Source organism: Zalophus californianus, chromosome 3, assembly GCF_009762305.2.
Source record: "Zalophus californianus isolate mZalCal1 chromosome 3, mZalCal1.pri.v2, whole genome shotgun sequence".
Taxonomy (NCBI): Eukaryota; Metazoa; Chordata; class Mammalia; order Carnivora; family Otariidae; genus Zalophus; species Zalophus californianus.
The window spans coordinates 138,326,874-138,344,017 of NC_045597.1; the positions used below are offsets into that span (position 1 = coordinate 138,326,874).

General features: G+C 41.2%; 1 pseudogene; it reads left to right on the plus strand.

Annotated features, from left to right (window-relative positions):
- The first annotated feature begins 1,065 nt into the window (after positions 1–1,065).
- LOC113920174 lies at positions 1,066–1,871 on the plus strand (annotated as a pseudogene).
- The last annotated feature ends 15,273 nt before the right edge of the window (positions 1,872–17,144 follow it).

Here is a 17,144-nt window from a genome sequence, read left to right on the forward strand (position 1 = left end):
AGGACAGAATCTCAGAATGAAGAATAATCCTTTAAATTGAATACATCTAACTTTATGAAAAGTTATTACATTGTTCTAGTCTTTCTGCTACTTTTGGATCGGTGGCACTGTCATCATGGATGAACATGTGTCCATGACTTGCACATAACATTGGGACAGATGTTGCCCCTCACCAAATGTGATATAGTCTAGTGCTCTCTGTGGCCTCAGGAGGCTCTTGATTGAAGTGTATGTCTTTCCCCTGTCCTACTAGGGAAAGGCAGATTTGCCTGGACCTTCCCATATAGCTCCAGAATATACTTCACCCACCCCAACATACAACCTTGGTATCTGCAACATCATGACACAGCCTCCTGTCTTTTCCTCAAAATCCAAGCCAAATGATTTAGTGTTGATTCTATTCTGAAAAGTCAAACTATAAAATTCCATTACTGGATTTTTTTTACCCAAATACCAGGCCCATATTCTAGTTTGTTGACCAGCGTATAAATGTCTATATTTAGGTTAGAAAAAATTAATTGTATTAGTACAGACTTGGGAGTATCTATTTTCACACAGATTTATGTGAAAAAAGTCCAGGAAATTTGGTTGATGACATCTCATGTGGGGCAAGGTGTGAAGAGGTTCCTAGCCTGGCTTACATTAATAGTAGATAATCATTTCCCTGTTCTGTCACTGGAGAGTCTTGTTCAGTTCTGGGCAATTATTTTAACAGGACCATTTGCCAACTGCAGTGATTTCTGAAAAGAGTGGGTAAGATAGGAAAAGTCTGAGCACCAAGTCACACGGAAAATTGCTAAATGAACTGAAGATTTTTATCTTAGAGAAGAAAAAATCAGGATGAGTCCAATAACAGAGCACCCTGGAACTGAGGTGCTTTTAGTGTTACTTTGAATACTTTCTGGGGGCAAACTAGACCAATGGGGAAAAGTTATAGAAAGTTAAACTTAAGTCAAAACTATAAAGAAAAATTTCCTACTCATTACAGTTTTCTCAAAGGGAAATGGGCTCTTTAGGGAAAGAGGTGAGTTTCCTGTTAAGAATAGTGAAGAAGGGTTCCAGCAACCCAACATGCCGAAAGGGAAGAAGGCGAAGGGGAAGAAGGTGGCCCTGGCCCCTGCTGTCGTGAAGCAGCAGGAGGCCAAGAAGGTGGTCAGTCCCCTGTTTGAGAAGAGGCCCAAGAATTTTGGCATCGGACAGGACATCCAGCCCAAAAGGGACCTCACCCACTTTGTCAAATGGCCCCGCTACATCCAGCTGCAACAGCAAAGGGCTATTCTCTATAAACGTCTAAAAGTGCCTCCCACGATTAACCAGTTCACCCAGGCCTTGGACCCCCAGACAGCTACTCAACTGCTTAAGCTGGCCCACAAGTACAGACCAGAGACAAAGCAGGAGAAGAAGCAGAGATGGTTGGCCCAGGCCGAGAAGAAAGCTGCGGACAAAGGGGATGTCCCCACTAAGAGGCCACCCGTCCTTCGAGCTGGGGTTAACACTGTCACCACCTTGGTGGAAAAACAAGAAGCCTCAGCTGGTAGTGATTGCACGTGATGTGGATCCCACTGAGCTGGTGGTTCCTGCCTGCCCTGTGTCGTAAGATGGGGGTTCCCCATTGCATTTTCAAGGGGAAGGCCAGGCTGGGGCGTCCGGTCCAAAGGAAGACCTGTACCACTGTCGCCTTCACACAGGTCAACTCAGAAGACAAAGGAGCTCTGGCAAAGCTGGTGGAAGCCATCAGGACCAATTACAATGACAGATACGATGAGATCCGCCACCACTGGGGAGGCAACGTCCTGGGTCCCAGGTCTGTGGCTCGCCTCGCCAAGCTGGAAAAGGCAAAGGCTAAAGAACTGGCCACTAAACTAGGCTGAGTGGACACTGTTGAATTTTCTGTACATAAAAGTATTAAAATGTTGTCTTTCAAAAAAAGAAAAAAAAGAATAGTGCAGAAGGGACCCTTGCTTGAATGGTACCTTCTAGTGTTGACATTTTCTGAAAGGGCATTGGATTTGGGGAAAAAGCAGGCTCTATGCAGGAGCAGAATAAACTCTCCCAGGAGATGGAAGGTGATCTAACACACTGAATAAAATGTAAACACTAGGAATAAAAACAATGCATCTTCATTGTTTGCAGGCCACTGATGGCAACTTTGATTGCCTTAGCTCCTGCTGTTCCATCCCCTAACAGGTCCTTCCTTTAGGTAGTGCATATTTATTTATTTTTAAAGATTTTATTTATTTATTTTGAGATAGAGTGAGCACACAGCGGGGAAGGGTAAGAGGGAGAGGGAGACTCCACACTGAGGACAGAGCCCGATGTGGGGCTCTGTATATGACCCTGAGATCATGACCTGAGCTAAAATGAAGAGTCAGACCCTTAGGGGTGCCTGGGTGGCTCAGTCGTTAAGCGTGTGCCTTCGGCTCAGGTCATGATCTCAGGCTCCCGGGATCGAGCCCCGCATCGGGCTCCCTGCTCCGCGGGAAGCCTGCTTCTCCCTCTCCTGCTCCCCCTGGTTGTGTTCCCTCTCTCGCTGTGTCTCTCTCTGTCAAATAAATAAAATCTTAAAAAAAAAAAAAAAAAGAGTCGGACCCTTAACCAACTGAGCCACCCAGGTACCCCAAGTAGTGCATATTTAAATCCCATTCAGCCTCTCTAAGACGTCCCTGATTCCCAGGCTGGAGGGCCTTCTTCCTTTGAATTTCTACAGCAAGTTGTATGTGACTGTTTATTTTTTTTTTTTAAGTTGTTTTAAGGCTTTCAATAGGAAGCAATACAGACTTATTATAAGGAGAAAATATAGCACTGCAGGCAAATTCAAGTATTATTTCACTCTACAATTCCAGTACTTCAAAGCTGTGTGATAATGGGAAATGTACTTCAACTCCCTGTTTCTTTTTTACAGATGGGGCATAAAAATATACCTATTTCATAGGGTTTCTGAGAGATTAAATGAGTTAAATATATAAAACACCCCAAATAGCGCCTCATTAGATGTCACTATTCTAAAAATAACAATTATTGTTAGAAAAATAAAGTCACCCATAACTTCACCACCCAAACACATTCAAATTTACTGTTTTTCCCTACTTTATCTTTGACATAATTGTGACCATGTTGCAAAAACAATTTTGTCCTCATTTTTTACTTAATATTAAAACATAAGCATTTTCTTAGCTTATTAAAACTCTTCATGAACCTTAATCTAAAGGTCTATTTGATGCTTTACCATATGGCAATGCCACAACTTATTAATAATTATTTTCATATTTCTTATTTTCTATAGAGAGGTTGTTTGCATTCTTGATTATTATAAATCATGCTGTGATGGATGTTCTTCCTGTGTTATCTTTTTTTTCCCAGCACATTTCACTTTCTCCACTGTTAGTGTGAGTTTCTGGAGGCCAGGGACCAAAGTATGGCTTCTGGAATACAAGTAAGGACATTTCCTTTCATCTGGATACTGATTTGCTATGTCATGTGTCAAAGACCATTGGGCAAAATTAAAAGTGAATTAGTGAAATTATCACTGAAGTTCTGATTGAAGAAGTATGAAGGGTTTGGAGGATTAAAAAGGGTGAGAAAATGAGATCTGGAAAAATGAAGATAACTGGTGAACCACATATGTTCCAACTTCTAGGCAGGGAGACATAGTGTCATCCCCATAAGGAACAGAAACTGATAATAAAGAACTTTGATCTTTCATTAGATTTAACATTTTCAGGCTGATTTTAAAGCTATGGCAGTCTCTTTGCAAAGACTGGAATCTGAAATTTGCTTCCCATCCTGATCTGTAGTATATGAGCTGACATTTTTTTTCTTTTCAAAAAGCATGTCCCTTCTTCTAGAAAGAATAATATAGTAATATCTTGACATTGAGCAGTCCTTACCCTTATTTCCAGAGACCCTGCATTTCCAGCCCTGTATTTTCGCCACTCATTTCAACTTTAGTTTTGTTGGAGATACCTTGCCTTGTGAAGTTAATGTACCTCTGAAAGGTAGTGTGCAAACAGCCTTTGGCAAATCCAAACATTTGAAAAGTACACGCCGGGCAGCGTTTTTATTTAAGAAAATGAAAAAGTTGGCCATTTTGTTAAGCAACTAGTCAATGCTGTAATTTATCTTCTGAGTATAATGTTTGTATTTTACACACCTCTTATATGTAAATGGCCTCTGTAGGTAATAATCTTCTTTGATTTTGTTTCCAATGGTTTCTTTCTTCCTGGTCCTTTGTAGTTGTCATCTGTTAGGCTAGTGGATGGGATGACTGGCTTGCTAACCATGGGTTCCCCTCTCTTCCCTCCAGATCCGTGGCCCTCACCGAGTCCTCTTCCTCGTAGGCCTTTGGGAGGGTTAGGGTGGAGGGTGACTCCTCCCTTCCACCCACAGTGGCACCCATTTTGGGATCAGAAATTTCCCAGACTTGACACCACACACTCCACCCTGGATTCCAGGGGAGTGCAACTGAGGGGCTGGGGGATTTGGACTCTGAGCCTGGGTCAAAATCTTTCATGACCCCATCATATGGATCAGAATCAGCTGGCTAGATGGAGGGCTATCTTGTCTCCAGTCTCTTGTGCTGAAGCTTTTAGGCCAGAAGAGGGCAGTATAGGTGGGGAATCACAACCCTAGAATTCGAGTCTGGGCTCCCTCAGGGAACAGGGAGGTAGGTCATCGCAAGGCTGGGCCCTTAGTCTCTGGGTGAGAACCCAATCCACTTAGCATGATCCATAATACAAACATGGAAACAAAAGAAAAGAGAATAAAATAAGAGACATATTGGAAAAACCATGCTACCAAGGGAAAGAAGAATTCAAGATAAAATAAGAGGAACATTTTGAATTCAGAGTTGAGAAAGTGAGAAAGGTAAAAACCTTATTGGTACAAACAGTGAGCCTTTGTCATCCCATCTAAAAATGACCCCAGCATGCTAAGTCACATTTTGTTTTATGTTAGGTAGTCACAAGAGTGGAGGTAAAATTTAATGTATTAAGGAATCAGTGTGGTAGAGACTGATAAGTGGCCTCCAATAGCAATTAGTTCTTCTATAGCAAAAGGAGCTCTAATTTTTAGCCGGGTGCATGATTTCTCAGGATGAAGACCCTATTTCCTAACCTCATCTGTAGCCAGCTACAAAGCCAGGTCGTGTGAATAAGTTCTGGTAAATGGAAGTGAGCAAAAGGGATGTGTGCACCTTTGAGGTTACACAGTAAGCAGAGAGGGGCAGGTCCTCCCTGACTTCTTTCCCCTTCCTGCTGGTTAGGATGCTGTGGTGATAGTGATGACGTATCTTGAACTACGGATGAAACACTTTGGACTATGGGGTCCTTGAGATGGCAGAGCAACAATAGGGAAGGAGCCTCTGCCTTGCCCCCATGGAGACGTCATATCCATACTGGACAGCTAACCCTACACTGTTACATGTTACACGAGAAATTAACGCTTCTCTCTCTTTAGGCACTGTAATTGTGGGTTTATGTTGAGTCTATACTCCAGCTAATGTACAGTGAAACCAATCTTCAGAGCCCAGAAAAGCTTTGAAATCATTTCAGAATCACGTATCTTCATTTATCCTCTGATTTCTTTCCCTGAAAGGATGTATGCTTGTCTTTAAACACTAACATCATAGGTACTCTGATCTACTTGACTTTTTTTTTTTTTTTTTAAGATTTTTAAAATTTATTTGACAGAGAGTGAGACAACGAAAGAGGGAACACAAGCAGGGGGAGTGGGAGAGGGAGAAGCAGGCTTCCCACTGAGCAGGGAGCCCGATGTGGGGCTCGATCCTAGGACCCCGGGATCATGACCTGAGCTGAAGGCAGATGCTAAATGACTGAGCCACCCAGGTGCCCCACTACTTGACATTTTTTTAAAAATAAACTTCATTTTTCAGAAGTTTTACAGGAAAGTTTATTAGAAAATTTATTAGAAGATAGTACGCAGAATTCTTATATATCTCACACTTAGTTTCTTATATTCATATGATACATTTGTTATAATTAATGAAACAGGATGAACACATTGTTTTTAACTAAAGTCTATAGTTTTTTCAGATTTCCTTAATTTTTTACTTAATGTCCTTTTTATGTTCCAGGATCGCATCCAAGACACCACATTACATTTAGTTATCTTGTCTCCTTAGGCTCTTCATGGCTGTGACAGTTTCTCAGACTTTCCCTGGTTTTCATGACCGCAAAAGTTCTGAAAAGTACTGATCAGGTTTTTGTAGAATGACCCAGAGTTGGGATTTGTCTGATGTTTTCCTCATGGTAAGACTGAGGTTATGTGTTTTGGGGAGGGAGATCACAGGGGTAAGATATCATATTCATCACATCATGTCAATGTTCATGTTGACATTGATGACCTGGCTACCGTAGTGTTTATCAGGTTTCTGATAAAGTTACTTTTTTCCTCTCTTGCCATAGCGTCCTCTTTGGGAGGAAGTCACTATGTGTAGTCTATGCCTAAGGAATAAGCGGATATACTTCACTTCTTTGAGGGTTGGGTATCTGTATAAATTATTTGGAATTCTGCACAGATTTGTTTATTATCTCCTATTTATTTAATCAATTACTCAATTATTTATTTATGCCAGTATGGATTCATGGATATTTATTTTTACTTTGGGTTATAATCCAATATTTCTTTATATTGTACCGCAAACTGTTTCAGCTTTGGCCATTGGGAGCTCTTTTGGTTGGCTACTCTGTCCCTTTGGCATACCCATCATTGTGGGTTTTCTCCTACTGCTTTTCCTTACTTTCTGGTACTCCAGGCTCATCTTGTATATTTCTGTCTTAGTTCTAGAATCAGCCATTTCTCTTTCTCTTCCTTTGTTTTTTGGAGAATGTTATTAGAAACCAAAATCTGGGTGCTAGGTGTGCTTGCTGTAATCTACTTTTTTTTGAGAGAGAGAGAGAAAGAGAGCAAGAGTGTGTGCTCGAGCAGGAGAAGGGGAAGAGGGAGAGGGAAAGAGAAAATCTTAAGCAGGCTATATGCCCAGTATGGAGCCCAATGTAGAGCTTGATCTCACGACCCTGAGATCATCACCTGAGCCAAAATCAACAGTCAGGCGCTTAACCGACTGAGCTACCCAGGCACCCCTGCTGTAACCTACTTTTGATTGCGAAGGTTTGGTATTTTGGTACACTATGAAAATGCATTAGCATTTTGGTTTAGGCCAGACTCCAGAGTTCCTAATTTAATATGTTTGGGGTGGAGCCTGAGAATTTGCATTTCTAATAAGCCCCAGGTAATGCTGATGCTTCTGATTCAGGAACCACATTTGGAAAACCACTCCATTGTGGGTCAAATGGGGTTTTGAGATCAACCCTGGGAACCAATGCATCCCAAGTTTCAAGCTACTGACATGCGCAAAGTTTCTTCTAGAATTTATGCTGCTAGGTGTTAGTTGATGTAATTGGATTTACTTATCCTGGATCATTTACCATAGGAAAGTGTACAGCTAATGGAGGACATGACAAAAAGATTAAAAACAAGTCAAATTAGAGTTTTCCAAACTCATTGCTTATAAACCAGGAATCCAAATTATGCCTCAGTTTGTCAACTAAAAATGGAGAATCTGGTAGGTTTCTCCACTGGAGAGAGAAAAATGGAAGGAGAGATGCTGTCTATGGGTTTATTGGTAGAAAAGGAATTTTCCCTCTCTATTCTCAGGTGTTGGGTTGCTATCAAATGAAAGATATTCATTTTTTTTCCAGTTAGGTCTCCCTTGAGTAGTAGATCTAACTTTACCCCAGATGCCTGGTAAGGAATTAGGTAGAAGGAAGAAGAGGATTGATTATTTTTATTATTTGTATTTCTAATATAATTTTATTATTCATATTATTAATTATATAAGTGGTCACTTTTACAAGAGTATGCAATGGGAAAAAGACAATCTCTTTAACAAATTATGTTGGGAAAACTGGACAGCTACATGCAAAAGAATACTTTCTTATACCATAAACAAAAATAAACTCAAAATGGATTAAGGACCTTAATGTGAGACCTGAAACCATACAAATCCTAGAAGGGAGCACAGGCAATAATTTCTCTGACATTGGCTGTAACAACATTTTTCTAGATATGTCTCCTGAGGTAAGGGAAACAAAAGCAAAAATAAACTACTGTGGCTACATCAAAATAAAAAGCTTCTTCTGCATAGTGAAGGAAACTATCAACAAAACTAAAAGACAGGGGTGCCTGGGTGGCTCAGATGGTTAAGCATCTGCCTTCAGCTCAGGTCATGATCTCCAAGTCTTGGGATTGAGCCCCCTCCCAGCTCTGTGGGGAGTCTGCTTTTCCCTCTCCATTTGCCTCTCCCCCCTGCTTGTGCGCACGCTCTCTCTCTCTCTGTCACTCTCTCTCTCAAATGAATAAATAAAATCTTTAAAAAAAGCCTAAAAGACAATCTATTGAATGGGAGAAGAGATTTTCAAATGACATATCTAATAAAGGCTTAGTATCCAAAATATATAAAGAACTTATACAACTCAATACCAAAAAAACCACAAATAATCCAATTAAAAATGGGTAGAATACATGAACAGACATTCCATCAAAGAAGACATACAGATGGCCAACAGACACATGAAAAGATGTTCAACATCACTCATCATCAGGGAAATTCAAGTCAACCACAGTGAGATCTCACCTCACACCTGTCAGAATGGCTAAAATAAAAACACAAGAAACAACAATGTTGGTGAGGATATGAAGAAAGGGAAACCCTCATGCTCTGTTGGTAGGAATGCAAACTGGTCCAGCCACTCTGGAAAACATGGAAGTTCCTCAAAAATTAAGAACAGAATCACCATATGATCCAGTAATCCCACTACTGGGCATTTACTCGAAAAATATGAAAACACTAATTTGAAAAGATATATGCATCCCTATGTTTATTGCAGCATTATTTATAATAGTCAGATTATGGAAGCAGCCCAAGTGTCCGTTGATTGATGAATGGATAAAGAAGATGTGGTGTGTGTGTGTATGCACACACATACACACACACACAAGAATATTATTGTCATGAAAAAGAATGAAATCTGGTCATTTGCAACACATAGATGGACCTAGAGAGTACAATACTAAGAGAGATAAGTCTGTCAGAGAAAGACAAATAAATACTACATGATTTCACTCATACATGGAATTTAAGAAATGAAACAAATGAACAAAGGGAAAAAAGAAGACAAACCAAGAAACAGACTCTTAACTATGGAGAACAAACAGATGGTTACCTGAGGGGAGGTGGGTGGGGGGTTGGGTGAAATAGGTGATGGGGATCAAGAGTACACTTATCTGAATGAGCACTGGGTAATATAGAGAATTGCTGAATCACTGTGTTGTACACCTGAAACTAATGTAACATTGTACGTTAACTATACCAGAATTTTTTTTTTTAAAAAGTGGCTATCTTTATTTATCTACTGTATCTGTAGCTTTCTAATGCCTTAAAGGAGCTCTAATGCTTCAAAGAAAATTGCTGGAAACCTTGAAGTGTTCTAAATGGGAGAATCCAGGAATGGGGCAAGAATAAAATGAACATTTACTGATGGTTGTTATTATTTAGTGCAGGCTAAACTTCTATAATCAATAGACCCCAAAATGCAATGCCTCTAACAAAATAAAAATTTGTTCTTGCTCACACAACAGTGTAGACCGAGTATTCCAGGATGCTGGGGTGGCTTGTGGTAGGGGAAGGAATGGGAGTAGGAAGAATGGGTGGCTTTGGTCCACACGGTTATTAGGGACCTAGGGTGCCATGCTCAGTGTGTGTCTTCAAAGTCTGTTTGAGATTGTGCCAGCCCATGGACCAATTGCTGTGACAGGGGAATGGGATCTTGTCTGACTCAGCCTAGACCAAATCATCACTGGGATGGGAAGTCTTCTGGGAAGTGCTGAGTAGACATGAACAATCTTTACTATAAGATCCTTATTCTTACCCAAACTTCCTTCACAGAAACACTTGTAAACTTATACATTTGTACCTTCATGTAAATTAACACATGGAGACAGTAAAATCTTAGTTCTCTATCTGTGGTAAAGGATTTATTCATGATGAGGAAGTTCAAGGACTGGACCCAGCAGATGGAAGCTGGTACTTGAGGTTGAATTGGACTTCTGGGAGCTGCTAGGAGCTCAGAAAAGTAACATGGTGTAGACAGATGGACCTGCGTTTGAATCCTGGCTTAGTAACTGAGTAGGTTTGTGACCTTGGACAAGTTGCTTAAATTCTCTGGGCCTCAGTTTTCTTGTGTATAAAATAGTGAGAATTTCAGGGGGAGACGAACCATGAGAGACGATGGACTCTGAAAAACAAACTGAGGGTTCTAGAGGGGAGTGGGTGGGGGGATGGGTTAGCCTGGTGATGGGTATTAAAGAGGGCACCCTCTGCATGGAGCACTGGGTGTTATATGCAAACAATGAGTCATGGAACAGTACGTCAAAAACTAATGATGTAATGTATGGTGATTAACATAATAATAAAAGATAAAATAGTAAGAATTTCAGCTTCCTTGTGAAGTATTAGGAGTGAGATAAAATATATATAGTGCCCAATAAATGCAGATTCTCTTTCCTGAAATCACGTGTCAAATATGGCCACCATTCCTCCTACATATAAGGCTACCTCTCATTACCAAGAATATGTATTAATACATCTCTCCTGACAGTCCCCAAATAGATCTATCTTCTTAAATTTGAACAATTTATAACAACACTTTAAACAGCTCTCATCTTGAGAGAAGGAATCTTCCCAGTGTTCTCACAGGACATGAATAATTTGGGTAAATGTCAAGTCGGAACTTTTTTCTCTTTCTATCATATCCCTGTTTTGTCTTCATCTTTCCCCTTAGCTAATGAAAAGATCAAAATTAATTAAATCTTTCAATGTATCAGCATAGCTCTTAGAGTAAGTTAAGATAAGGACACTGAATTTTCCACATGATTGTAGCTCTATAACCTGAACATGGATTTAATGCCATAATCTTTTAGCCTCTGGGAGGTTAATTACTGCACCAAATGCTCCTAGGCTGACAGGATTTCTCACCTGAAGAATGGGAATATGAGTGCTCTTTTATGGGGGTTATCTGAAAGCAGCTGAGCAGGACTCCGACCAGGCATGAGGCTTTAGGGGGTGTTCACACCCTGGGCAATCTCCTCATGCAGACTTTGTTTGGTCCATGGGTGTGGACAAACCACCATTAGAAAGGGGGTGGAGGGGATAATGGCCAGGCTGGTGAGCTTGCTGTGAGGAAGGTAATATGTTGCTACACCAAGCTCTCCTGCCATTTTTCTCATTTAGAACTGGAGCGTTTTAGTTTTCTTTGAAGAAGAAGGCTTGGGTTTATAACTGGAAACATGTCTTTTAATCTCACATGATGTGGATGCTACTTTAACTCACCTACTGGCTTATGAAGCAGAAGTTCTGGGTTCTGCTCTCCCAGCTGTGGACAGCCACTTCATGGGGACATGTTGGCTTTCTCGTTTGACAGATGATGAAACAAAATTGACAAAAGTTGATGATTTTTGAAGTCATTATGATCTGTTCCTGCCAACTCTCTGTACTCTACCTGGCCTAAACATGCTGCAATCTCATACAATGCACTTCATTTCTTTTGACAAATGTTGACTCTTTTAGGAACCCGATGCAAAGAAAGAGCTGATGCACATTCTGGTCAGTATCCATTTCCTGTTTTCATGGCTTACTGTCTTCACATAAAGACGCAAAATGAGCTGGGAAGGAACAATGCACATCTGATCACATTACCACTAACAAGGCTTTCACAATCACAAACATTTCTAGGTTCCATTTAAGAATCGATTTATATCAGTGATCCCAAACCCTGCCAGATTTCAGGACAGCCAAAAAAGCTGGATATCCTGTGAAGTTTGCGGGGATGGGATGTGACTAACCAGAAATACTTCCAGTTACAGTAGATCAGACCTCAAATCTGAATGACTGTAGGTTTCTGCAAATGCTCTTTACTGGCAAGAAGGCGGCTTCTTTGAATATGTTAAGAGTCCTACAACCAGAGGCGGATTTACCCTGAAGCCAAGTAAAACCTAGCAATGTGGTTTCATGGTTGTGGTTTTGAAAAAATTTGCAAAAAAAAAAAAAAAAGTAAATAAATAAAATAAAATAACATGGTCCGTTTCCACTCTGACTTCCTATTGCACCATTGGATGGTGTTGAAATGGCTGTAGGGATTTTGGGGTTCTGGCAAGGGGAAGTTGAATTGGGGATGCATTTATTTTGGGTTTAGAGGGATAGTTATGTGGTTTGCAGTTACTCCTGTGTATAGTTATTTTTAGCCATCTGGTGAAAGAATGACTTCTAGGAATACTTCTGCTGCCCACTGGGCTTTCACATCCAACTTTGTGAATATTAATTTCAGGGATAGAAGTAGCATCATGATATGGATGTGCCCTGCAGTGTCTTACACAAATAGCTGCTGGGTGGTGGAGAAGGAGCATGATTAGAAATGTCTTTTACAAAGTTAGATGTGAGGGGTGCGTGGTTGGCTCAGGAGGTTAAGCGTCTGCCTTCGGCTCAGGTCATGATCTCAGGGTCCTGGGATCGAGCCCCCGTGTCGGGCTCCCTGTTCAGCAAGGAGTCTGCTTCTCTCTCTGCCCCTCCCCCTGCTCATGCTAACTCTCTCTGTCTCTTTCAAACAAATAAATAAAATCTTAAAAAAAATAAAAAGCTAGACGTGCAAATTTTTGAAGGGAGAGTTTGCCTTTCATTAAAGCCTAGTCAGAATGCAAGTTCTCCCTGTCAGCATTATTCTCGATAATGCTGCATACAATTATAACTGTACCATACATTTTCTCTTTTGATGGGAATTCAAATTTATGAGAATTACCATGTGGTAAGGCAGCATCTGTAGCTACTACCTGTCCATACATATGTAGGTGAGGTTTGCATGCTTTACCCATCCCAGAATGTTGCATTGTACCTTTAAGGTACTAGTGTACATTCCTCTACTAAAATCTGGTGGTTCCGGATGGAAAGACACACAAAATTGGTACTGTTTCAGCAAACAGCCAGAAAAAAATCAAGAAACAAAACTACATATGTTTAACATATGTGATATTAGAGTAATTTGATTTACATTGTGATTATACCTCAATATGATATAGTGACAATTTAAAAAATATATTTTAATTTTCTTATGTATGTCTTAAGATTAATATTGTGTAACTTTTCAGAATATGTGGACAAAAATACAGGAAAGATAGAGGTATATCACAAAGTCAATTATAAATATATATGTATTTTTCTGGATTTTATGATATTTGTGATGTCAGGTTATACACTTTGACTTTATTAAAGAAGGCCCCTGAAATTGTAAAAAGCTCAGGTCCCCCAAACCTGGATTTACCACTGTTTGCAATGTGGGAAGACGTATGATAGTCCCAGTTACATGTGGCTTACAGTATTCTATATCTTAAATCCTAGGTTGAAATTTTTTTATGTTTAATACATTTGGTATTCTAAAGAATTAGAAATGAAGAACAGCAGAAAAATTATCCTCCTATCTCCACATCCCTAACACCTTAAAAAAAGTCAACTCTAGAGTCTACTTGTTGAGTTTCTAGGTCCCTCTTTCCCTATAGTTGCCTGCAGGGGAGAGTACTCTTTCTTGGCATCCCTGAAGCCAGAGAGGGTGGTGTTCAACTTGCTCTCTCATGCTATTTCTAGACAATTACCCTTCCGCCATCTTGTAAAATCTCCTCCTCTTTTGAGGTTCATTCTACCTACTATGTCCTCTCCTTCATGTCATTACTGAGCTTTCTACTTACTCCCTCATAATCATCAGACTCCTGACTCAACCCACGGTGAGTCTAGGATGTTTCAACGGCCATATGACATACTCAGCAACCTAGCTGTATTAGTTAATGTGGCATCTGCAATATACTATCTCAAATTTGGTGGTTTATGATAACCGAAATTTATTCTTTCACAGTCCTGGAGGCCAGAAGCCTGAAATCAGCATCACTGGGCTGAAATCAAGGTGGCAGGGGTGTCGGCGGGGCCAAACTTCCCCAGAAGGTTTTAGGGGAGAATCTGTTTCTTTCCTCTTCCAGCTGCCTGTGGCTGCCAGCATCCCTAGGCTTGTGGCCACATGGTCCCAATCTCTGCCTTTGTGGTCTTATTGCCTTCTCCTCTTCTGAGTGTGTAAAATCTCGTTGCCTCCTCTGAAAAGGACACATGTGATGGCACTTAGGACTCACTCATATAATCTAGGATAATCTCTTCATCTCAAGATCCTTAATCACACCTTCAAGACCCCATTGCCCCCTTTTGCCATATAAGGTGACATTCACAGCTTCCAGGGAATAGGATGTGGATAAATTGGGGGGGGCCATTTTTCAGCCCATCACACTAGTTTTGCATTTCCTGCATATTGTCATCTCCACATTCCTCTGTCTCTGTTCCAGTTCAGCTACCCAATTCCTGGACAACATACTCTGAGGACCGTCTTAACCCAGAACTGCTCCACATTACAAGGCTGACCACAGCCTCCTCCCTTCTCTGCCTCACCCCTACTTCTCCCACATCTGCACTCTGGTTGTTGAAATCCTCAACTTCCTCCTAATCTTTTGACTCCCTCTGGCTTTTCCTCCTCCTTCTGCCTAGTCTAGATGCTCCAGCTGATTGAACCTTGAACTTTTCTCTCTCTATAACCCCTGATTACTTGCCTCCTTTCAGGGGACTGCTCCAGAAAATCCTCAAGCCTGGACTCACATGACTGGGGACATGCTTGGCTTCTGTGCTTGGTCTGTAGGGTCCTCCTGGAAGGAAAGTCACAGAGCCACACTGACTCCACTCTCTGGCCTTGGCACTCTGCTTCTGCTCCATCTGCAGGGTTCTCTTTCCTCTTTTTCTCTGTCTGCTGACTAGTCTTTCTCAGAATATGTCTGTGGATCTGTTCTATCAGAATCTCCTGAAGCGCTTGTGAAAAGAGATTCCTGGGTCCTACCCCAGACCTATAGGATCAGAATCTTTGGGGAGGAGTTTGGAAAGTTTCATTTTCAACAAGGCCCCGCATGTGAGTCTTTTTCCCCCTGTCAGTCTATATTTGTTCTCAGGTGTTTTTCTGTCCAGGGCTTTCTAGTACATTAACACCAGTAGTTAAATAGGGAAGAATTTAGTACCCAATGAATGGTAAACACCCCTCCCACTTTCCCTGACCACCCCAAGAGTGTCCCTGACCTCCTCTGGAGACACATGGATCTCCCTGTGGCGTGGCATCTAAGGGGTTACCCATCCCTGTTCTGATGGTGGGGTGAGGGCCCTTGCCATGCTATTTAAATACTGTGAATACACCCTTACTCTCTGCCCTTCCTTGACATTGTCCTTTTCCAACTACTGTCTCTCCTTTCTCTTCCCTTTCTAATATAACTTTATTAAAGATGTATCGATCAAAAAAATAGAGTAAAAAAGAAAAATAAACCAAAAAATCCCAAACAAAACAAAAAATTATCAGAGCAGACAACAGAAAGTACTCTGGCTAACACAGGAAAAGAGGGTTTTAACACAGGGAATTATCAGAAGGGTTAGAGAGAGGGCTCAGGGAGATAAGATGGCACCCAACATTCTGGTGGTGATCCAGAGGCAGGGAGTTCTGCTTCACCCCCAGTGCCTGATTGAAGAACATAAGGTTGGAAAAGGGAGTGTTATTGATACTGATTTGCCACCTTGGCAAGAACTCCAGGAGATGGTGCAACCTCACTTCTAGGATGGCTCCTGAGCATGGATGTAGCAATGGCCTACACTAAGTAAGATGCAGTATCAGAATTGCCATGACAAAGGATGGAGAAAGGGGTTTAAGGGCTCAGAGGAGTCAGGATGCTGGAATGGATATACTGTGAAAGGTTAGAAAACTCACCCTGTGATTATGTAAAGGCTCAAAGGACGCAGTATTTAGCAAGACCATGCAGAATTCACTGGTGGGAGGGGTGTAAGCATCACCAAGAAGTCTGGTGATGGCTCTCCTCTGGAGGCCAGTGTTGATGGTAGGAGACGCTGCTATAGAACCAGACACCTTGGTAGCAAAATCTTAGACCATAAAACAATAGAGCCCAGGTGGCAGTGATTAACCTCTAGGAGCCAGGTGGACACAATTATTATAATGAATAGCAAGTACGGAAGGGAGAGGGGTTGCTAATCCATAGAGTTCTGGGTAGTTAATAGAACACAGCATTTCTAGGGACAAAATAGATGAGCAGTGACAAGAGTACTAAATCTGTACTATCAAAATAAATCAAGGATGGATGGTGTATTAGTTTCTTAGGGCTGCTGTAATAAAACCACAAACTGGGTGCATTAAAACAACAGAAATTTATTTTCTCAAAAGTTCTGGAGGCTAAAAGTCTGAAATCAAGGTGTTCTCAAGGTTGATTCTTTCTGGAAGCTTTGAGGGAGAATCTCTTTCATTCTTCTCTCTTAGCAACTGGTGCTTTCCAGGAATCTTTGGTGTTCCTTGGCTTATTGATGTATCACTTCAATATCTACCTCTGTTGTCACATGGCATCCTCTCTGTATGTCTCCACTTTCACATGGTGTTCTCTCTGTGTGTCTAAGTCCAAATTTCCCTCCTAAGGACACCAGTCATTGGATTAAGGCCTCACATTGGTACAGTATGATTTCATCTTCACTTGATTACATCTATAAAGACCCTATTTGTAAATTAGGCCACTTTCTGAGGTTCCAGGTGGGCATAAATTTTGGGGGTATAGTATTCAATCCAGTAAGGACGGTCAGAAGGCTGAGGGAAGTTTTCATAACAGAAGTCACAATCCTTTTCCCATTTTTTAGACCTCAGCTAGTTTTGCGGTCTGGAGCATATTGGCTGAAGGAATGATCCTGCAACACCTCAGAAGGTGTATGCTATAATGATCCTCCTAGTCCTTCCTTAAAGGGGTCTACTATCATTTACCTGGGTAACCAAGCATGGAGCACCTAAACATTTCAAGAATTATTGGACACAGAATCTTAGTTGACATATATACCTGGAGCCCCTGAGCATCGTCATGGGCCTCCTGTTAGAGTGTGGGCATACTGGAGCCAGGTAAAAAATGAATGGAGTTCTCACCACAGTGGGTAGGTTGGGTCTGGTTGCACATTGGGTCTG